The 18,453-nt window shown below is 48.4% G+C and overlaps 1 protein-coding gene and 1 pseudogene across 2 annotated transcripts in view; both read right to left on the bottom strand.

Annotated features, from left to right (window-relative positions):
• The window catches only part of CALY (calcyon neuron specific vesicular protein), a 42,820-nt gene extending 24,929 nt beyond the window's left edge, over positions 1 to 17,891 (bottom strand). The window contains exon 1 of one of the 2 annotated variants that reach the window (XM_073353108.2): positions 17,492 to 17,891. The gene's annotated coding sequence lies outside the window, so the exon portion shown is untranslated. The remainder of the gene's footprint in view (positions 1 to 17,491) is intronic. The other variant, XM_073353107.2, reaches the window with a different exon arrangement.
• On the bottom strand, positions 2,844 to 2,998 carry LOC140915441 (U1 spliceosomal RNA; annotated as a pseudogene).
• Positions 17,892 to 18,453: the final 562 nt, after the last annotated feature.

The following is an 18,453-nucleotide window of genomic DNA, read 5'->3' as shown; positions in this document are numbered from 1 at the left end:
CACTTGGGTCATGCTTTCCTAGGCAATCAGAAGGGCTAAAACTTTTTTAAAAGTGAAAGCTGGGATTCCTCTGACTCCAGAGCTGGGGCTTTACGAAAAGCACCAACTACTTGTTGCAAGTAGTTGTGACAACATTCCCAAAGTTGGCAGGACGGGAAGTCCATGGATTTCGGCAGGAGCTTAGCAGGTGCTCTGAGGGCAGCGTCAGGCCCCTAGAGCAGAACCAGCCCATACATGGTAAGTATTTTGAAATAATTGGCAATCAATCCATGGGATGTGCAAAAGTCCAGTGAGCACAAGCTCTTCAGCACTTAGATACAGAGGCCAGGCTTGCAGGCTGCTCAACCTCTCCAGTTATTATTCAAAAACTCTGCTGAGGGTTGGTCACTTTCAAAAATCTGTCTGCTCCATTGAGGTGCTTTAAATAGGAGCTGTCAGATGCTGAACTCTTTGAAAATCTGGCTCCAGGTGCCTAGATATGGGTGGGCTTCGGAGCCTGACTTTAAGCATTCTGCTTTGCAAGTGTCCGCTTTATTTTCAGCATGGTTTTGTGATGTCGTTCAGAAATGTGAGCAACTCAAAGAGACAAGATCAGCCCCAAAGAGCTCTTTCAAAACACCTGACTTTTTCAGCCCTAGGATGCAAACACCTCAAAGACATGGTGACAACAGATGTCAAAGAGATGAGGATCGAAGAGACTGGGGCATGGAACAGTAATTCCTAGATTCCAAGGCTAGAAGGGACCACTGTGACCATCTAGTCTGACCATAACACAGGTCAGAGAACTGCCCCACAATAATTCCTAGAACAGTTCTTTAGAAAAACATCGTGATTTAAAAATTGCTAGTGATGGAGAATCCACCACGACTCTTGGTACATTGTTCCAATGGTTAATTATCCTCACTGTTAACAATGTATGCCTTATTTCCAGTCTGAATTTGTCTAACTCCAACTTCCAGCCATTGGATCATGTTATACCTTTCTCTGTTAGATTGAGATATTATTAATATTTGTTCCCCATGTAGGTACTTACAGACTATAATTGAATCACCCCTAACCTTTTTGTTAAACTAAATAGATTGAGCTCCTGGAGTCCATCACTATAAGTCAGGTTTTTTAATCTTTGAATCATTCTCGTGGCTCTTCTCTGAACCCTCTCCTACTTTTCAACATCCTTCTTGAATTGTGGGAACCAGAACTGGACATGGTGTTCCAGCATCGGTTGCACCAGTGTCAAATATGAAGGTAAAATAACCTTGCTACACCTACTCGAGATTCCCCTGTTCATGCATCCAAAGATCGCATTAGCCCTTTTGGTCACAGCATCGGACTGGGTGTTCGTACTCAGCTGATTATCCAAACCTCTACCCCCATGTCTTTTCCAAACTCAGGTCTTGTCTACATGAGTGAGGGTATTGCCATGTAACTATACCAACTAGCTAGACCATCATTACTATACTGGCAAAAGTTCTCAGGCTACACCTGGCCTCAGGCTGTGCCCTGCCATTGTCCATGAGTTTTTAAAGCCCTAAACAAAAGCCGTCCATTCCCACCTCCAATAGCACAAACCATCAGTCATAGGGTCAGTCCTTAAATAAGAAAAGAACAAAAAAAAAGGAGGGCCAGTTACAGCTGTTTGAACACCTTCGCCACACATTTCCTGACCTTCTGGGATTCTTTCCCATTTAAGATTAGCTCTAAATGCCCAGGGTTTCTGATTCTTGTTTAGGGAATAATTGCAATGTCCCTGGGAAAGTGTTCATCATTAAATCACTAATATGTACTCTCAGCCCTCACTCCCACAGAACATTCCCTCTCCTGGGAATGGCTTAAGAGATCAGGATGGGGAGCGGCTGGGGCACAGAACAGCCCCCAGTTCAGAGCCCCGCCATAATTGCTATTGTCAGTTATTTGTTCACAGGCAATTTCCATACATTCCTCCTGCCTGAGCAGTGCTCAGGCCTCCCAACCCTCCCATTCTACTGACACAGGGTCCCAGCGGCTCTCCCTGTCTTTCTGTCCATTTCCTTCTCCTTTGTCATTGGGGGAGTGTCACAGGGTCAGTCCAGAATCAGATTCCACTCTAGGAGAAAGAGAGCAGCTTGTGCCAGGTGAAGTCATTCATCTGTTTATGTTCCTTCCTTCTGATTCCTTATAGGGCCTTATGGGATGTTAGATAACGAATCCCAGCTGCTGGCTCTGGTGTACGGCAAGACAGGAAGATGGGACAAGGGCATGGCTGGGAAGGCTATTTAGCATCCAGGGTCACATCCAGCACCCAGAACTTCTCTGACCCATGAAGCTCAGCAGTGACCCGACAAGCCACACAACCTCTCTAGAGTCAGAAAGTGCTGGATGTGTGCTCCCTGCGACCCAGCACTGTGCATGTACCAGCTGGGGTCCCAGCCACAGACAGGGGTGCCAGGAGCAGGGACCCCTCATTAACCAGCTATATCCACTTCCCGAGTGCATCAGGCATCGCTATTAAACCTGCCCCCCGGGCCACATGCTCTTCCTGTTTACAAGACCTTCTTTGTAATAAACCTCAGTCCTCCCCTGTACTCCACAATTATAAACAGCCTCTGCGCCATCTACACAGACTGATGCATGATGAGAGAGTGATTCCTTCTGCCCTGTACCTCTGCACTAACGTATGGCACAGAGAGGGCCGGTGTAGTTGGATTGGTAACTGGTTAAAAGACAGGAAACAAAGGATAGCAATAAATGGCCAGTTTTCAGAATGCAGAGAGGTAAATAGTGGCATCCCCCAGGGTCTGTACTGGGCCTAATCCTATTTGTGACAGGGTCAGGTCAGATGACTGTAGGAGAGTAATTTTTTTTTCCAGGGGAGAGCGTGAACGCAGTCCCCCACTACCACAAATTATGCAGTCGAGTTTCCCACATTTGGGGAAATCGCAGGGGTCAGCACACCCGCAGTGAGCCTCATCCTGGGAAAACCACCTTCATGATCATGGTGTCTCCCCTGCCAGGTAAGTATAGAAGACAGATATATTAGCCCCAGACTAAGTAGGTCCCTTTTCCCTGGATAAGGTAACAGGGAAGGTTCCAGAACAATCAGGAACCTTCTGCAGATAATTAAGACAGGCTGATTAGAACACCTGCAGCCAATCAAGAAGCTGCTAGAATCAATTAAGGCAGGCTAATCAGGGCACCTGGGTTTTAAAAAGGAGCTCCCTTCAGTTTGTGGTGTGCGTGTGAGGAGCTGGGAGCAAGAGGCACTAGGAGCTGAGAGTGAGTATGCGGACTGTTGGAGGACTGAGGTGTACAAGCGTTATCAGACACCAGGAGGAAGGTCCTATGGTGAGGATAAAGAAGGTGTTGGGAGGAGGCCATGGGGAAGTAGCCCAGGGAGTTGTAGCTGTTGCACAGCTGTTCCAGGAGGCACTCTAGACAGCTGCATTCCACAGGGCCCTGGGCTGGAACCCGGAGTAGAGGACGGGCCCGGGTTCCCCCCAAATCCTCCCAACTCCTGGTCAGACACAGGAGGAGTCAACCTGTACTGTGAGTTTAGAAAAACGGCCAAGCTGAGGGCTGCCATGAAGCTCCAAGGCGAGCAAATCTGCCAATAAGCGCAAGACCCACCAAGGTAGAGCAGGAACTTTGTCACATATTCAACATATTCATAAATGATCTGGAAAAAGGGGTAAACAGTGAGGTGGCAAAATTTGCAGATGATACAAAACTACTCGAGATAGTTAAGTCCCAGGCAGACTGTGAAGAGCTACAAAAGGATCGCACAAAACTGGGTGACTGGGCAACAAAATAGCAGATGAAATTCAATGTTGATAAATGCAAAGTAATGCGCATTAGAAAACATAATCCCAAATATACATACCAAATGATGGGGTCTAAATTAGCTGTGATCACTCAAGAAAGAGATCTTGGAGTCAGTGTGGATAGTTCTCTGAAAACATCCACTCAATGTGCAGCGGCAGTCAAAAAAGTGAACAGAATGTTGGGCATCATTAAGAAAGATAATAAGACAGAAAATATCCCTATTATATTGCCTCTAAATAAATCCATGGTATGTCCGCATCTTGAATACTGTGTGTAGATGTGGTTGCCCCATCTCAAATAAGATATATTGGAATTGGAAAAGTTCAGAAAAAGGCAACAAAATGATATGGGGTATGGAACGGCTTTCATATGAGGAGAGATTAATAAGACAGGGACTGTTCAGCTTGGAAAAGAGACAACTAAGGGGGGATATGATTGAGGTCTCTAAAATATTGACTGGTGTGAAGAAAGTAAATAAGAAAATGTTATTTACTCCTTTTCATAACACACGAACTATGGGTCACCAAATGAAATTAATAGGCAGCAAGTTTAAAACAAACAAAAGGAAGCATTTCTTCATACAATGCACTCCTTGTGGAACTCCTTGCCAGAGGAAGTTGTGAAGGCCAAGACTATAACAGGGGTCAAGAAAGAACTAGATAAGTTCATGGAGAATAGGTCCATCAATGGCTATTAGCCAGGATGGGCAGGGATGGTGTCTCTTGCCTCTTTGCCAGAAGCTGGGAATGGGCGACAGGGGATGGATCATTTGATGAGTACCAGTTCTGTTCATTCCCTCTGAAGCACCTGGCGTTGGCCACTGTCGGAAGACAGGATACTGGGCTAGATGGACCTTTGGTCTGGCCCAATATGGCCGTTCTTATGTTTTTATGGTGAACGCCACCCAGTGAATGAGACACTGGGATTTACAGGGCTGATTCCTTCAACAGACAGAAAAATCATCTGGTCAGTGTCTGATACCCAGGCCTGCTCTCCTCAGAGCCATGAGCCAAGTGCACTCAGAACGCATCGATTCCAAGGCCAGAAGGGATTATGGTGATCATCTAGTCTGACCTCCTGTAGAACACAGGCCCCAAAATAATTCTGAAACCAGATCTGTTACAAAGACATCCAATCTCAATTTAAAAATTGTCAATGATAGTGAATCCACCACAACCCTTCGTCAACTGATCCAAAGGTTAATTACTCTCACTGTTAAAATGTACACCTTATTCCCAATCTGAATTTGTCTATCATCAACTCCCAGCCATTGCATTGTGTTAGACCTTTCTCTGTTAGGTTGAAAAGCCCTTTATTAAATATTTTTTCCCATGTAGGTATTTATAGACTATGATCAAGTCATCCCTTAACCTTTTCTTTATTAAGCTAAATACACTGAGATCCTTGAGTCTATCATGATAAGTGATGTTTTTTAATTCTTTAATCATTCTCGTGGCTCTTCTCTGACTCTTTCTAATGATCAGCATGCTACTTGAACCATGGGCACCAGAACTGGACACAGGATTCCAGCAGTGGTCGCACTCCGTGCCAAATCCAGAGGTAACATAACGTCTCTGCTCCTATTCGATTCCCTGTTTATTCATCCCAGGATCACATTCATGCTTTTGGCTACAGTGTTGCACTGGGAGCTCATGTTCAGCTGATTATCCACCTTGACCCCGCAAGTCTTTTTCAGAGTCCCTGCTTCCCAGGATAGAGTCCCCCATCCTGTAAGTACAGCATACATTCTTTGTTCCTAGATATAAACATTTACACTTAGCCATATTAAAAGGCATATTGTTTACTTGCACCCAATTTACAAGCAATGCAGATCACTCTGCATCAGTGACTTGTCCTCTTCATTACTTACCCGCAGCCCCCCTCAGTAATTTTTTTGTCATCTGAAAACTTATCGTGATGATTTTATGTTTTCTTCCAGGTCATTGATAAAAATGTTAAATAGCATAGGACCAAGAATCCATCACTGTGGGACATCAATGGAAACACACCCACTCAAGAATTATTCCCCTTGTACAATTACATTTTGAGACCTATCAGTTAGCCAGTTTTTAATCCACTTCATGTGCCCCATGTTAATTTTACATTGTTCTAGATCTTTAAACAAAATGTCATGTGGTACCAAGCCAAATGCCTTAGAGAAGTCTAAGTATGTTACATCAACATTATTATCTTTATCAACCAAACTTTCAATTTTATTAAAAAAGGTATTAAATTAGTTTGACAGGATCTATTTTCTATAAATCCATGATGATTTGCATTAATTACGTTACTCTACTTTAATTCTTTATTGAGCGCCATATCAGCTGCTCCACTACCTTGCCCAGGTTCAATGTCAGACTGACAGGCCAATAATTACCCAACTCATCTCATTTACCCTTTTTAAAAATTGGTACAATATTAGCTTTGTTCTAGTCTTCTGGAACTTCCCCTGTGCTCCAGGACTTATTGCAACTCAACATTAATGGTCCAGTGTGCTCCTCAGCCAGCTCTTTTAAAACTCGTGGACGCAAGATATGTGGATATGCTAACTTAAAAATGTCCAACTTTGGTAGTTTCTGTTTAACATGCTCCAGAGATACTAGTGATATGGGAAGAGTGTTATCACCATATGATGAAAGTATATCATCTGTTTTTCTCTAAGTACCAAACAAATATTTATTGAATACCTCTGCCTTTTCTGCATTTTTATTGGTAATTCTACAGTAGAACCTCAGAGTTACAAACACCAGAGTTACGAACAGACCAGCCAATCACACACCTCATTTGGAACTGGAAGTACACAATTAGGCGGCAGCAGATAAAAAAAAAAAGCAAATACAGTACAGTATTATGTTAAATGTAAACTACAATAAATAAATAAATAAATAAATAAATAAAGGGAAAGCGGTATTTTTCTTCCGCATAGTAAAGTTTCAAAGCTGTATTAAGTCAGTGTTCAGTTATAAACTTTTGAAAGATCAACCATAATGTTTTGTTCCAAGTTACAAACAACCTCCATTCCTGATGTGTTCATAACTCTGAGGTTCTACTGTACTACATCCATCCAGTAATGGATTGATACCATTGTCAGGATTCATTTTGTTCCTAATATGTTGTAAAATCTCCTTATTGTCCTTAACTCTGCTGGCCATAGATTTCTCCTTGGTTTCATTGACTTCCCTTATCACTTTTCTACAATTCCTAACTTCTGATTTATATTCATTACTATCAGCTTTTCCTTTCTTCTATTTGTTATGGGTTTTTTTTAAATATAGCTGCCTTCAATTCCCCTCTAAACCAAGTCATTTTTTTTAAACCAGTATGACCTTCTTCCTCAATTTTGGCCCAACTTTAGTTGGTTTGTTTTCCTAAAACAGCCAGCTCTCTAGAGACAAGGAAACTTTGGGCTGCATTTTGCAGATATTTTATAGAAAAGTTTAAGAAAATGATCTGGATCTGAATCTTGTGGCTTACGTTCCTTTCTACTAAATATCCCAGGAAATCACAGCTGTATACAGCATTCTTTGCTACCGCATTGCATCTCTGGTGACTTTATCGCAGGTTTCATGATTTGTGGTGTGTTCCTTAAAGCCCTGGCTGCTGGAATCAGGAAATGGGATGACAACCACTGGCTCTTATTCTGCCTTTGTCTGCTAGAGGAAAGAGCCATTTATACTCAGAAATCCTCTCCGTGGGTAGGTACTTGCAGACATGATCAAGTTACCTCTGAACTTTCTCTTGGATAAATTAATAGATGGAGATTCTTTTCTCTCTCCCTATGTCTTCACTGTGAAGTTAATTCAGGTGATCAGCAGCCAGGTGAGTCTAGAGGGTATGAGCAGTCACTTTGCAAAGCCCTATCTGATTTACTGGGTCCTAACTGATGATGCACTCCCCCATGTGTCAGGTTTCAGAGTAGCAGCCGTGTTAGTCTGTATCCGCAAAAAGAAAAGGAATACTTGTGGAACCTTAGAGACTAACAAATTTATTTGAGCATAAGCTTTTGTGAGCTACAGCTCACTTCATCGGATGCATGCAGTGGAAAATACTGCGGGGAATATCCCATGGTTGTCTGTGCTGCAGTAAGAGGAACCACTCTACGATTCTTTCCCATTGAGTTATGGGAGAGCTAGTCCGTCCTCCTGGGCACACACCGGGAATTGTGGGAAGGCAGTGGAGGACTATCAACACTCCAGTGATTTAGGCTTGTTGACACAAGTATAGTTATGCTGACCAGTTTCCCCGCATAGATGAAGCTTTAACTGGCTAATGCCAAGTAGGGGGTGTTATCAGCCAGAGCTTGACTTCTGTTTTCACTCAAACCCCCATGCCCAGGTTCAACGAGCGACCAAACTCAGGTGAGAGGTTTGTGTGTGGGGACGTGAACAGGAGGAGTGTTGTTCTGAAGAAGGACTGTCTCTGGCCCAAAAAGGGATAAGATGTTACTAAAAGCCTTATTTACTGGTACAACATTAAATAATGAAGTGTGGACAGACAGAAGTGCCATCGACTTGAGCGTTAGGCATCACTTTGCCCGATCAATTAAACAAACAGCAAAGGAAGAAAGACAGGAAAGAAGAAATCAGGTGGGGAAGGAAACATGACACATGGAGGGGTGACAGCAATAGACCAAGTCTCACAGCCCATGTGGTGTTCAGGATTCAGCCAGTGCTAGTAGAGGTGGAGATGTCATCTGGGTCCCTCTCTCTGGCCTCATCTGATTGGGTCCTCTCTCAGGATAAGGATGACAAATGGCCCGTGGCATCATGGTGGATCCCAGGATACAGTGGTGGTGGCATGATGATAACAGTGGCTTCCTCCAGTCCACCCATCTTCACTCCAAAGACTCTTTTTAAGGATCCCAAAAGGGAGCAATAGGCAAAATAGCCTACCTGTAAGGGACCAGGGCATGGGCAGTCTGGCCTAGTAGTCACAGCTGGGCTGAGGTCCTGCCCACTAGGGACAGGCATCACTGTGCAGGAGTTGGAGGGATCACAAAGCCGGGTCCCATAAATCAGAGTTAGAGTCAGAGTTAGGCCAGGGTCAAAGACCAGAGGCAGTACCAGGCTAGAATTGGGAGGCAGAAGTTGGGGTCAGGCTGGATTCAGAGACAAGGCAAAGTCTGTGAAATTGCCCCCAACAACTTCCTAGGTCAACCCCAGGGGTTAAGTAGGGACACTTGGCCAATCGGTGTGGCACAGGGTACTGTCAATCTGGGTCTTGTGGGTGGTACCTCTTGCGGTGCCTATTCTCCACTGTGCTCCCTGGCTATACTTCTTTATAGGCTCTTCGTGGTACTTTGGGTACATCAGTTACCCAAGGCTCTACAGTCTTGGGTTCTAAACCCCAGGTCCTTGGCTAGTATCTCGTTATTTTATCCACCAGTTAGGCCTAATCGCCAACCAGAGCTGGGTAATATTTATTTATTTCTGTCAACAGTATTCCTGAAAAATGCATTTTTTTTGGTCAGATGAAACTATTTGTGAATTTGGGTCCAATTTGGTGAATACTTTTGGCCCAATGACAAAGGAGGAAAATATATTTTGGAAAAGTTGAAACATTTTGGTGTGATAATTTTGAAACAAAATGTTTCAAAGTTTCATTTCAGAGAGCACTGACAGTCTGGGTGTGACTGGAGTGTCCGAGTGCACTGATAGTGTGGTTTGCATGTGGTTGGAGTGTCTGAGGACACTCCAGTGTTCTCAGAGTGTGACGGGACTGTCCAAGTGCAATGACAGCCTTGTCGGGGTGCGACTGGACTGTCAGAGAGCACGGACAGTGTGGGCTGGGTGTGAAGGGAGTGTTACAGAGCACGGACAGTGTTGTCTAGGTGCAACGGGGCTGTCAGAATGCCCTGCCTGTGTTGCTGGGTGTGACTGGAGTTTGGGAGAGAACTGTCAGCATTGTCGGGGTGTGACTGGAGTGTCAGAGATCACTGACAGTGTTGTTGGGTGTGACTGGAGTGGACTGACAGCATTGTCAGGGTGTTGTCAGGGCATGAATAGAGTGTCAGAGAGCACTGACAGTGTGGTTGGGTGTGACTGGAGTGTGGGAGCGAACTGACCGTGTTGCCAGGTGTGAGCAGCATTGATAGTGGGGTGTGGCTGTGAAGGCAGCAAGGAATGAAGGAGATTTTTCCTTCCCTGAAGAATTTCCTGCTGTTAGGGACAAGTCCTGATGCCATCTGTACTGTCACTCCACATAGCCTTCATTGGTGTTTTTATTTACTTGGCACCAGTCGCCCTTGTGTCTGGGCAGGACCAGGGCCCTGATACAGCAAAGCGCGGATCCTGGCGGTCTATAACACACCTTAAGCACTATTCCAGGGGAGACTCTAATAGTTTTCTTCCTCAGTGTGATTTTTGCCCAGACAGACTCTGTCTTATCCTTTCCATCACTTCTTATTTCTTTACAGTCTACCTCATCATTGATATACAGTGCTACTCCACCACCTTTGCCTTTATTCCTGTCTTTCCTAAACAGCACAGACCCTTCAATACCTGTACTCCGGTCATGACGACCATTCCACCATGTTTCTGTTCTCCCTGTAATATCTAGTTTCACTTCCTGCACCAGTAGCTCTAGTTCCTCCATTTTGTTACCTAGGCTCCTCGCATTAGTGTACAAACATCTTAATTTTTGCTGTTTGGCTTCGCTCACATTCTGCACCCAATTGGGCACAGACATTCTACCGCCAATATTACCTATTAGATTGGTATCCACACTGCCCTTCCACCTTATGTCCATTCTCCTACCCACAGCTGTATCCTTTCTTACTTCATTTTCTTCCCTCTCAAAGAGAATAACTGGCGTGGAGATTACCTGGACATCTCCCCCGAATTCCTAGTTTAAAGCTTTCTTGATCAGTTGTGCCATCCTCCATCCTAGAAGTCTATTTCCCTACTTACTCAGGTGAAGTCCATCCTGAGAGAACAGTCCTCTGTCCATGAATGCTTCCTAATGGCCATACATACCAAAGCCCTCCTTATAGCACCACTGCCTGAGCCATCTGTTGAGCATCATAATCTTGTCACATGTTTGTTGCCCTTCTCTAGGAACAGGCAGAATCCCATTGAAGATCACCCGAGCCTCGATTTCCTTTAGCGTCTTCCCCAGCCTGGCATAGTCTCCCTTGATATGTTCCAGCGAGAATCTAGCCCTATCATTTGTTCCCACATGAAGGATAATCAGTGGATTCTTTCTGGCTCCCATTAGGATCCTCTTCAGCCTCAGGTCCACATCCTGTATTTTAGGACCTGGCAGACAGCACACCCTTCTGTTCTCTGGATTAGCTCTTGTTACAGGCCTGTCTATTCTTGTCAGTAATGAGTCCCAAACACGTAGACCTGCCTTTTCCTGGCAATGGTGCGATTCTCCAGTCTATCCCCTATCCCATCAGGCCACAAGGCCTCTCGATTCCTATTGTCCCTTGCAATCCTCTGCAACCCATCTCGTATCCTCCTGGGGCTCATATTTGGTGTTATTATCTCCACTGACTCTTGCCCTCTTCCAATAGGACTATCTGCTCTTCTCTTTTTCCTTGCCCTCTCACCTTCAGTGACCACCTGCTGTGCCCCTTCTTCATTTTCCAACTCTGCAAACCTGTTCCTGAGCTCCATTTCTCCTTCACTGCCCAGTCTTTTCCTCTGCCTGGTTCTCCTAGTCACATGCTTCCACTGTCCACTTTCCTCACCCAGCAGTATCCCCTCAGAGTTCTTCGGTCCTGCTTCCATCTGCAAGTCTGAGCTTTTCCCTTCAGCCTCCTCATGTCTTTGCTCCATCATCTGCTCGAACCCCCTTCTAAACTCAAACTGAGTCTCCACCTGCATCTCCAATCCTAGGATCTTCTCTTCCTTCAGCTCTATCAGGTGGCACTTCATGCAGACGAAATTCTTTACAGGTACCCCCTCCAGGATCATGTACATGCCACAGCTTCTACATCCAGTCATCTTCATAGTGTCTTCCACTACTTGGATCACTACCACTGCTGCCTCGGTGTCTGTCATAGCCTTCTCACCTAAGTCCTGTTAGTCTGGGAAACACAAACCAAACCAAAACACCCACCCACCGCAAAACAAACCCCCAACGAGCACGAAAACACTACCAGAACACCACACACTCACTTCACTAGCCTGTCTGTTCCTTTGCCTGGCTCTTAGTCTTCCCCCAAAACTCCCCTTTCAAACTCCCCTGTTTACAGCTCTGTTTGCTGGCTCCTGTGCGGCTGCCTGACTGGTTGGCTACCTTTATAGGACCCCTAGTCAGAGAAACGCCGCCCCCTAATCAGGGCTCAGCTTCTCTCCCAGCACACTGCCCCTACAAGCAACCAGCTCCTGGGGGGAATCAGGATTCATTTGTAACTAAGGCCAGAGAGCTATGTTTAAAGACGATCACAATTATTGATTGAAAACGTTCAATGCCACCACGGAAGTAACAACCAGGCAGTTTCCTCCCTGGGGTTTCCAGACATGGGGCACCAGTGCTGAAATCACAGCTCATTACAAGGATTCCAGCAGCAACTCCCTATTCACTGGGGCTAACTCTATGGTGCCCACGCTCATACTCAAAGTATTTCATTAGGCGCCCATCGATCACCTCTAAATCTCGCTGTATTAATCTGTTCGTGCAGAGCAGGGCAATCTGTTAATGATGCTTCCCTGTGTGGCCGGCCCACCCCAGCTGGAGAGAAGAGAACGATTTCCTTAGCAATCAGCATTTTGTTATTATATATTCATAAAAGAAAAACGGCTCTAACCAATCCGTCAACAACAAACAACCATACAAGGTGGTGCGATCCCCAGGGCAACTTAACAATGACACCCCACCAAGCAACCACGCTCTGACAATGTTGGCTGACATTTCCAAAGAACATGGCTCATCCCCCCAGTTAGTACCCCCAAAGAGAAGCAGCCATGTACAATGGGAAATCACCCCTTCCATTTCAGAGCAAGTTTGGGTGCATCCACTCACATACACTGCTGTCTGCTTTCTCTCCACACACACCCCACTAGATTTTGCTCTCTAGTGCATAATAACTCCACAGAATAACTCCATTGAAGTCACAGATTTAAGGCCAGCAGCAAGCCTTATGGTCATGTAATATGGGCTCCTGCATAGCACAGGCCAGAGAATTTCACCCAGTGATTCCTGCATCCAGCCCATATCTTGTGGTTGAGCTAGAGTATTTCTTTCAGGAAGAGAACTCAGTAGAGCTATTCTGGGTTTACCCCTGTGAAACTGAAAGCAAAATCCCACCCACCCACTTCTGACTTCAGCGGGGCTCCCCAGAGCATCAGTCAGGACAGAAATGGGACCTGCCTTATTTATTATTATAGCTAGTCCCAGCGATCAGCTATAAACCATGGGCCAAATCCTCAGACGCTGAAATGTCCACAGCCCCATTAATTTCAATGGCGCAATGATGATTTCCATCTTCTGAGGATCAGCCCCCGTGTCTGCAGAGAGTTGAGTTGGTCTGAGGGGCCAGGTGGGTTTCCCATCACTTCTGGCAGAACCACTGGACAGGCTCCCAGGGCCCAATTTTTATAGGTGTTTCGGAGTCTGTCTGCATCTTCGGGTGCCCAAATGACTTTGGGAATTTGGCCTCCAAGGTACATCTACACCGCAATTAACAACCCACGGCTGGCCTGTGCCAGCTGACTCAGGCTAAGGGGCTGTTCAATTGCAGTGTAGACGTTTGGGCTCAGACTAGAGTCCAGGCTCTAGGGCCCTGCCAGGTGGGAGGGTCCTGGAGTTCAGGCTGCAGCCCTAGCTGGAACATCCACACTGCAGTTAAACAGCCCCTTCGCCAGAGTCAGCTGGCCCAACTTATTGGCCAGGTATGTACCATATTGGCAGGGCTGGATTTACACCTTACACACCCCTAGGCACAGCATCTTCAGCACCCCCACCCCCGCCTACAGCTGACTTTTGTGTCTTCCGTAAAAAATGAAAGGAAAAGAAAGGTAAACACAGCCTCCCCGGGAAGGCAGAAGACCCTCCGCCACAGATGGCGCTCCCAGCCCGAGTCGGGGCACAGCCCACCTGCCCCAGGTGAGGTGCAAGGCGGGGACTGTACCTCTCCACATAGCAAGTGGTCCCCGGGTGTCTTCTGTCCCTCCCACAGCCATGTTCCAACTCTGCCCATGCAAGTGAATGGTGTTCTGGCCACACTCCTCCCTCTGCCTCCCCGGTACGAGGTGAAGGCAGTGGGGTGGCTGAGATTGGGAAGGTGCTGGAATGCTCCCAGCACCTTCAGCAGCCGGCCTGCCCGGCCGCGGCTCACAGCACCTTTAGCAGCCTTAGGGTTTCCAGGTGTCTGGTTTTCAACCGGAACGCCGAGTCGAAAAGGGATCCTGGCAGCTCTGGTTGGCACAGCTGACTGGGCCGTTAAAAGTCCAGTCGGCAGCACAGCCCTGCCCTGACTCTGTGCTGCTCCCAACAGCGGCTGCCAGAACCCTGTGGCCCCTAGGTGCATGGGTGGCCAGGGAGGCTGCGCATGCTGCCCCTGCTCCTAGTTCTGGCTCCATCGCTCCCATTGGCCAAGAACCGTGACCAATGGGAGCTGCGGGGACAACGACTCCAGGTGCGAGGGTAGCATGCACCATGCAGAACCATCTGGCCATGCCTCTGCCTTGGGACTTCAGAGACCTGGCTGCCACTTCCTGGGAGCTGCAGTAAGTGCCGCTGGGACCCCGCACCCTGTCCCACACCCCAATCCCCTGCCCCAGCCCGGAGTCCCCTCCTGCACCCAAACTCCCTCCCGGAGTCCCCTCCCCAACACCCCAACACTCTGCCGCAGTCCTGAGCCCCCTCCTGCACTCCAAACCCCCCCACCCCAGAGCCCACACCTCCAGCTGGAGCCCTCACCCCACCCCCACCCCCACACCCCAACCCCCTGCCCCAACCTGGTGCGAGTGAGGATCGGGGAGAGTGAGTGATGGAGGGAGGAGGGATGGAGTGAGCGAGAGCAGGGCCTCAGAGAAGTGGCAGGACAGGGAAAGGGCCTCGGGGAAGGGGCAGGGGTATTTGGTTTTGTGAGATTAGAAAGTTGGCCCAGGCCAGGAGCTGCCTGCCTGCAAGGGGGCTGTATGTATTCGCTTTTTAACTTTTAACCCACTTTTAACTTTTAGATGCCCCTAGAATGCCAACGCCCTGAGGCACAGGCCTACTGTGCCTAATTGGAAATCCGGCCCTGCATATTCGTTTATATATGAGGAACTGGGGGGTCAGTGATCTGACCAAAGCCAGAGCGAGCGACAGAGGCAGGATTGGGAGCCCTGGCTGTAGCATGTGAGCTGTGTGGTCTCATATAGACTGTCATGCTTCCCTTCACAGCTCTCGCCCAGGCCACTCAGCCAGCACAGCTGGCTTCTCTGGGGGCAAGAGCTCAGCAGCAGCCAAGTCCGTGGATCGGTGCAACATAGCCCTCGTGCAGACGAGGGGATACGAGTGGTGAGCGAAGGTGACAGTGGCCAGGCAGGGGTACAGTTACAGATAAAATGCCACGCCACTGCTGGTTTTTGCCAGTTAGGGCTTGCTAGCAACATTAGTAATGCAGCAGTGCAGGGAGCTGATTGCAACGAGCTGGGACCCTCCCCCCCACCCCAGAAGGGAGAGCAGAGGAGGGCATGCCCTGGGAAACTGGCATTCTCTAGGGCACTGTCATGTTTTCCAGCCAATTCAAGGCTGCCCTGGCCGATATCCTTGGCTATTCTACACAAAGCCTAGTCCACAAACCCTTCTCCCTGGGGAAAGCCACAGATGGGTTTCAAAGGAGTTATACCTGGTATGAAATTGGTCCAATAGTAACTTCCCTTGGAAAAGAGCCCAGAGTGATCAGTTGCTTTGGCATCAGGCAAGTCTGCTCCCTCACTGTCCCAGCAGGAAACACCTGGCCTAGGTGCAGCCTTTGTGTCACGACAGACATCAATCGCTGTGCGTAGCACATGCTTGTGAATAATGCTGGCTGTGGTGGCTCCCCGGTGACAGGGGGCCTGGCGTGTCCAGGTATCTGATTGGCCAGCCAGCACGGGCCGCTGAGAGATGAGCAGACACACACCGTTATCCGACACGCCCTGGCTCATGGAGCCTCTGGCCAGGCCAAAGGATTTTCCAAAATCTCATGAGTGCGTTAAAGGTTCGTATCCACCTGTATGTGACATCTGTCCTCTGGAAGACATACAGGCAATGCTCTCTACAACACTTGGGAAACATTTACTGGCCCACTTCCAATACTAAGCCAGTGAAGATGGGCACAGAACACGGCTGCTGGGGGACCCCGAGAGCGGCAGTTATCATGCTAGAGTTCCATGCACCTGCAGTAATGCTGGCTGCACTATGCTTGCTTGTTTTTTTCCCCATTTGATGCTACCAAAGCACTTGTCCAAACCTAACACAATGGCTGAGAAGAGACAGAACAGAGACAGAGCTCCTGGCAACCTTGCTTTGGGCTGACAGCTGGGGCTCGACACCTCTCATATTGACTCCTTTGTCAGCGACTGGGTGGAAACAAGCTAGATCTGCTGCTTCGGCCAAACCTGCTACATCAGCTGTGTGAGTAAGGTCCAGCCCCACACCCATGATGCAAACGAGGCTCAGGTTATTTCTGAGACTCAGCACGCTAGTGAAAGGAGGGGCAAGGAAGCAGAGTGCCTAAAAATAGGAATCACGGTTTGCCGATAACGACATGAAGCGATGAAAATGCTCTCCAGCCTTAGCCATTCTGGTGGGGACACAGAGCACCAGTCGCTGCTTATTGCAGAGGGGAAGAGGTAGAAGTCGAGTGAAGTGAATGCCTTTTCCTGCGCAAACACACAAAGCCCATGTGCAGATGTCCGTCGGCATTCTGCATTTCATCAGCTAGGCGTACAGAGCCTGAGTGAGCCACACACACCAGCCCATGCCGCAGTCCCGGATCCCAGAGCCATTAAATGGGGGAGGGGTTGAACCTTTGGCTAAGGGGGGAAAATAGCACCATTTTCGTTGCCTGTAGCAAAGTGGCTGCTGCTTAGAGATGCAGTCTGCCACAGATAGCAGAAATACCAGCCAGCCGGCATCTCAGTGTGGACTGCCACTGAGAAGGAAAATCCAGGTTCATCTGATCAATTTCCAACATCCCCACCTCTTTGTGTCTCTGAGCTCTGCAAGGGCGGAGGCTGAGAGCACAGTGTGCTGGACACCCATGCACAGAGAAGTTTGACAAAGCCAGGTTTATAATCCCATGGAGTGGCACTCTGAAAACACCAGCCAGTACAATAGAAAGAAAAAGCAAATATTCTGCTGTGGGCTATTTCCAAACCATCTTGTGTCCCTGTGTGTTGTTGCAAAAGCAGCTTTCTGTTGGAGACAGGGAATTCCCTTCAATCCTTGTGAGGCAATGGTGCCGCAGCTCCTCCAAACTTCACCTACCGAACCCATGGATGTATCAACATCATTTCCTAGCCCTGAGCCCATGCTGTCCGGGCTGCCGCCTGGATCTACATTGCCTCCCTCCCAGCCCTGAAACCTAGCCACACACCACTCCTGTCTCCTCCGGCTAGATGCAAAGGCAAAGGACAGAGAAAGCCACCTGGGGTACTTTGCCAATCCCCATCTATGCAATTAACATGCAACCGACACAGCGCCCCAGCTCCACAGGGACCATTCCCACCACCCCCGCCGGCCTGCTAGGAAGGATTCAGAAATCACTTACGTGGTGGAAAACGCTGCTGTTCTCCCTGCAAGGATTCTGCCTGTAAATGCTCTGCTGGGGTGAAGGCAGGCTGGCTGGTTAAGACTGGTTACCTAGGTGATGTATTCCAGGGCTGTGGGAAGAATTCGAAAGCTTCAAGGAGCAGCCTGGCGCTTTAAGAGCAGAGCTGCTCACAGCCTCTGCTGGCTCCCTGCCAGTTGAGGACCTGAAACATGAGGCCCTTGAGAGCCCCAAACAGCTGTCGCTCCCAGCTGTGACTGGTCTCCTGCATCATCCAGGGGCAGGGACAGGGGGCTTGGTCTTCACAGTGACCCCCGGGGCTGTCCCCAGGGCTGAATGCTGCCTTCCTGCCCTTCCCTGCAGGGCTCTGGCAGCTGAGTGATGACCGAGCAGGAGGGGCAGGTACAAAGTGCCCTCCTCGTCCCTGTGCACCCGTGGCACCAGCGAGTGCAGCCTGCCCTCTCCTGGACAGGGCTGGGCAGGAGCTGGGCCATGGCACTGCAGGGCAGGGCTTGTCCTCCACCTGCTGAATGGCAGTGTCATGCGCCCGCTTAGCCTGTGTCCAGGGAGGCTCTGGGTGGCATCATGCCTCCAGAGGGTGGTAATATGAGTCCTCACTGCCAACCTGGGGCCTTCACTGTGCCCTCTGGCTCTTTGTGATCATGCTGCTTCATGGTCCCCGTCTCTTCCCCTGACCTCGCAAAGGCCCTCAGCGCGGGAGCAGCCCCGCTCACGGGCTGCTGGTAGCTGAGTGCACCATCCCCTGCCTTGCTGGACTGGGGTCCTGCTGCAGCGCAGCTCCCCAGCAAGCTGACTGTGCACCTGGGGCCAATGGAGACGGGCCTCGCTGGTCCTGGGATGGAGCGATTGACCCTGCTGTGTGACTGGGGTCAGGGCATACTGCTGTCTCTTCCCATCACCCCCTTATTCCTGGGGCTCAGAAGAAAATTGAACCTATGACA

The sequence above is a fragment of the Lepidochelys kempii genome, chromosome 7 (assembly GCF_965140285.1).
Source record: "Lepidochelys kempii isolate rLepKem1 chromosome 7, rLepKem1.hap1, whole genome shotgun sequence".
In the NCBI taxonomy this organism is placed as follows: Eukaryota; Metazoa; Chordata; order Testudines; family Cheloniidae; genus Lepidochelys; species Lepidochelys kempii.
The sequence above is the reverse complement of the archived record's forward strand: the minus strand, read 5'-3'. Positions and strand labels throughout refer to the sequence as shown.